The sequence below is a fragment of the Hevea brasiliensis genome, chromosome 9 (assembly GCF_030052815.1).
Source record: "Hevea brasiliensis isolate MT/VB/25A 57/8 chromosome 9, ASM3005281v1, whole genome shotgun sequence".
NCBI lineage: Eukaryota > Viridiplantae > Streptophyta > Magnoliopsida > Malpighiales > Euphorbiaceae > Hevea > Hevea brasiliensis.
In genome coordinates this window covers 77347491-77353490 of record NC_079501.1, presented here as the reverse complement: position 1 = coordinate 77353490, position 6000 = coordinate 77347491, and positions in this window count along the sequence as shown.

Below are 6000 nucleotides of genomic sequence, written 5' to 3'. Positions count from 1 at the left end.
GGCAGGAGACATGGTGAACGGTAACTCATAGATGGTGACATTTGCTAATATATAGTATCCAAATCACAAATTTGGTCGGCAATTTGCCGACTGGATTATCATCATTCAAGCAAATACAAGCATGGGACAATTAATACTGGTTTTAATTAATTATATATTGCTGAACTTGAATTAATTAAAAATTTACAAGGGCATGGCTACATCCTTCTTAAGGTACTGCTAAAATTGACTTGTAAATTATAATGGAGAAAGGATAATGTAAACAAAAATAATGGGCCCAGAAGAAACATGAGTTGTAACATAATTTCCCAATCAACAGACGGGGAGTTTGATTTAGTCAATGAGAATAATATGCAATGAAATGCACAGAATTAAAATTTTGTTTGGACATGGCCAGAATGTGCCTATTGGATGGATATTGCATTGCTACAAAGGATTTTGCTTTTATTATTATTATTCTTGTTATTATTTCTTTTCTTCAAGCGATATGTGTTGGTCGTTAATAAAATAATAAATGATTTAATAAATTTAATATCAATCTATTCGGAATATTCAAGTGTTAGAATTTTCGTATCGAAAAGAGATGAGATAAATGAAAAACATAGAAGTCAGAGTAACCTATAATTTTATTACCTTAATGTTTTGGGTTAAATCATAAAAAAGGATCCTTTCTATGTGCTTTGAGTTCACTTGATATCTAACAAGTGGTATTAGATGTGATAGTTCAGCAAGGAACGAGTATTGAGACGATGGTTGGTGATTTCTGTGTTGTCCTAACACATGGATGGAAGAGTAAGTAAATTACCAATAGGATTAAAGGAACAAGAAAGGCACTCTTCTGAAGAAAAGTAAACCGATGGAGTGGAACTCTCGATACACATAATGGCACTAGCGTGACTCTTAGTGGTGCACGCTCAGGTGAATTTGATAGGGTAATTAAGCTCTTGTTGATATTGTAATACTCAAATTAAGAAAAAAAAGACTTCTATTTAAAAGGGAGCAACCCAATAAGCACAATGCGAAACGTATTCACACTTGAAGGGGGAGATGAGCATTGTGAAAAAAAGCAATCATAAGCTCCACACCATATCTAATTCAAAATTTTAAGGTGATGAGTTTATGGGTCTTTCTACTTATATGCTTTTCACTTATCTTATCTCTTTCCCCAATGCGAAAATTTTTAAAATTATTCATTTTAAAAATATATATTAAATTAATGTATGAAAATATACATTTAAAATTATTTAAAAATAAATTTATTTTTTTAGAGAACATACTCACATGACAGAGAGAGTATATAGTCTTTAAAAAAATTACGATAATGAATCACAAAGGATTAACTCCCACATGTTGAGACGCTCGAAAAATAGCATACAACACTACATATACACAAGCATAAGTTTAACTTTTTTTTTTTTAATAGATAAAATATTAGTATTAATTATTAAAATAATTTGATTTTAAAAACTATTTATAAATTTGGTGTGAATATGAAACTAATTAAAAAAAATAGGCTTTACTTAAGAAAATTCCACTTAAAAATGTATAAATTACTTAAAAAATTGTTGTTTGAAATGATATTTTTTGAAACATTTGTCTAAATTTATTCAGAACATTGGGCATACGTAAAGCTCAAAATTTTATTTTTTGCCCGTTGTATATCCCCTCTGTAATTTTTTTTTTCTCGTAAGCTTACTATAAACAATAATCTCTCTATTCATTAATAAAAATGTTAGTAATATAAATAAAATAATAATTTATTTTATTATTAATATAAATTGAATTTTTTTAATTATTGGGTAACAAGTTTTTAATTAAAACTTGTCTTATATTTACTAATTTTATAATTATTTTTATTTTAAATAAACATAATATTATTTTTTTTTATTGTTATTCCTTATAATTTCACGATTTTCCAATGTTTTAAGTAAATTTAAATAAATATTTTAGGAAGTGTGATTTCAAATAAAGTTTTCTTTAGTAATTTATATCTTTTTTAATATGTATGATGTAAAATCGTTTCAGAAAATATTATTTTAAATTATTTCTTTAAATAATTTCTATATTATTTGATGTGATATGACATTATTTTAGAAAATAACATTTTAAATTATATTTTTCAAATATTCTGATTGAATTGACATCATTTAAAAATAAATTTTTAAATATTATTTTTTTAAATAAATATTATTTATAAAAATAATTTTAAATTCATATTAGATTTATAAATAATTTTTTAAATTACATTATTTAAATAATTAATCACCAAGTAATATAGTTTTCTTATATAAAAATTGATTTGGAAATAATTTAATCGCAAATAGAAAAATTGATGATGGAGATATTCTCCAGTGTCGGTCTACGGCCCATGGCGTGGGATCTCAATCCATTTGTCACTTTCATCACTAGGTCAAGTGTGTGATGACTTTGACACTAATTTTTTTTTTTCAAGTAATAAGTTTTTATTAATATTTAAATTTAATATTTTATAATTTTGATGATGACTTGAAATTAAAACTTATTAATAAGTTTAGCCGTGTTTAAGAAGGAAAGAAAATGAAGGGGGTAAGATTATAGGAGGAAAATGAGTATGTATAAGAAACAAAATCATGAATTTCACAACTTATTTTATTCATATTAGTAAAATATTTATTAATGAAGCAATGAGCAAATTCAATTACTCTAATTGATGGTATATTTAAATTTTATAATATAATTTACTATAATAAATTATCTCTAATGAATAAAACATAAAAAATTATTTATTTTGATCACTATTATGATTTGATCATTGTATTTTAGGAATTGAATAATTTAATCCCTCATTTATGTTTTCATCAAAATAAGAAGTCATTCCGCCCTATATTGCAATTAACTTAAGAAAAAAAATATTTTTCTTATTTAATTAAAAAAAATTATTTTTGATCTTTAAATTTTGATCGATATTATAATTCAGTATCTATATTTTAAAAATTAAATAATTTAATCCCTATATTTTGATAATTACTAAAATTATTATAATTTTTTTCTTATTAACTTTGTTGATATTAAAATTTTCTTGAAATTTTTTTATAAAACAAAAAAAAAATTATTTGATAACAATAAATTTTAATTAAAAAAAAATATAAGTGGAAGACTAAATCATTTAATTTTTAAAATATAAAATTTAATTATAATATTAATCAAATCTTATAAATTTCATAGTAAATTTTTCTTGATTGAATAAATAGTGTACTTATTTATTTTTTTTAAATAATCAATAATATTAAATGAAAAAATATATAATTTTAATAAAAATATAAATAAAAAAATTAAATTATTTAATTTTTAAAATATATAAATTAAATTATAATAATAAAAAAATACAAAAATCAAATAATAATTTTCCTAATCATTTATCCGCCCTTCATATTTTATTGTTAATAAAAAATAATTTCTATTCATTTATTTAATTAATTAATATAGGAAAGAGAGTTTTTAGGCCATCACGTGACACATTCGCTTTTGAATGTTACCTAATTTATTAGGAATTGTTGTCTTTGCCTTGCCCAGTCAAAAAGATAATCTTTGACCAAGTCTTTGTCTCTTTCCTAGTTTTTTCTTCGCGTTGCATGTGGACCCCATCAAACAGGCCGCTTCACCCTTCACTTTGGATTGCAACGCCATATGGAATCTTAATAAAATGAAGGAAAAAGCCTATATTACATATTTTCTCTTTTTTTTGTTAATTTAAATTTAAAACTTTTATTTAAAAGATATTTAAAAATTAATTAAATTAAGTATAATTAGCATTTTTATAAAAAAAATTTCAACTACTAAAATGAGAATATATTGTTGAAATTTAAATATTAATATTCATCTTTAAAATATTATTTAAATTTATTATTAAAATACCAAGTATTTTCTTAAATTAATTAACAAGAAATATATATATATATATATATATATATATATATATATATATATATATATATTCGACTCCGATAAGTATTGAAAGTCTGGGTATTATAATTTTATATATGACTTTAATACCACTAATTTATAACTAACTAAAGCTCTACTTATTTTACTAAAGATATTTTTAATATTTTCTAGTGTTTGACATATTTATGATAATGAATAAAAAAATTAAATTATTTTTATTTTTTTTTAAATTTTAATAATTTTATTATTAATTTAAATCGTAATTAAACAATAAAAAATATTTTCATAATAATTTCATATAAAAAATATTTTCTATACATTAATTATTTTTCAAGAAACAACAGTTATTTCGTAAATTACTCAACATCTTCTCAATAAGCTGCAATTTGTTTCTGAGAGGTTATGAAGGTAATTTTCTTCTTCCAAACAATGCAAACTCTTACTTTGTATATATATATATATAGTGGGAAAAAAGGTTAACTTTTGTGTGTAAACAAGGACTTTGTAGCTTGTAAGAATCGACAAGAATCTCATTTGAAGGGGAAAAGAAAAAGAAAGCAAAGTAGAAAACAAAAAAGAAAGAAAACAAAGTCATGCTAGAAGAAGAACGCTCTATTTCTTTAATCCATTAAAAAAAAAAAAAAAACCCTATGATTGTTTCATTGGCATAAAGGCTAAATCAGGATGGGTATGCGAGTTTCAAAATTTAATTAGCTGTAATCTCGCAGACATGTGCTATTTCCTTTGGTTTATTAGTCTAATAGTCTTTTTTTTTTATATCTTATTTATTATAAATTTAAAATATAAATTTATATGATAAAATTTACTTATTAAATATATAAATTTTATATATTTATATTTTGATTAATTCTAAAAAAAATATTTAATGTCCACCTTATCAATAAATTGTTTTAATTTATAAATTAATTATTTTATTAGAAAAACTGTTAAAGTATAAAAATTATGGGTTCTAACTCATTAACATGCACAATTCTATTAATTATAGCTTATTGAAAGTATAATTTGTTGGCTATTTAATATTGAGATTAAAGGGTTAAAATTATTATTTTTTAAAATAATTTTAAATAATATTAAAAAAATAATTAAAAAAATTATTTTATTATTTTAATATTTTTATGATTAAAATATATCAAATTTAATTTTAAATTAATTTTAATATTTCTATCTAGTGTATGACATTTGGTGATGGTGGCATCGATTTGCAAGGAAAGAGAGAGAAGAGACTACTGAACCTTTCTGACGCTGACTCAATAATTTTGGTGTCCAAATGACGTGATTTCAGCTGTAATAGATTTCTGGCAGCATGGGCATTGAGGTGGAGCCATTGGTGCTCCGTTTGGTGGTCGTTTCCTGCGAGGGGGAGGAGACAGAAGCATTGGCTTTTTAGTCAATTTTCAAGCAATCTGGTTATCACCCGAACGATCCAAGACCAGCATGGACTACCCTCAATGCAAGTATCAATTTTGGACCAACACCACCTCGATGAGAGGCCATATGATAAAGATGCCCATCCAACGATCAAGATTAAATCGACCGATTTCTGTCGGAGTGAAATTTTGATGAACCATCCACCATGGCTTTTTCAAATGTTTGATTTGCTAGGAGTTCTCGTGTGACATGAACTATAATATAATTAGGACTCTTAATTTATATATAACATGTAAACCTCCATATTTTCAGGTGCTCACGAGATCAAGTGTTTGATTATTTCACTACTCGATCGATGGTGGAGTTTGATCGATTTGCCAATAGGGAGAGGAGGCAAAATTAGCAAAATATCCTTATCCTTTTACGAAACCCAAAAAAAAAAGGTTTGATTTTCACTTTAATAATTAAATTGAAAAATTAAATTTTTTCCATTAAAAAAAAGAAAATCAAATCATTTAGACTAAAAAAAAAAAACTTAAAAATCAAACTAAAACAATTAAATTTATATATCGATTATAATTATTTTCTGCTCCCTAGAAGCACATTTTGCTTCAAAAATTTCCTACAATGTGTAAGGAGCAATTCATATTTCCAAGAAATTGATTTTCCAAATGTGGCTTTACTTTA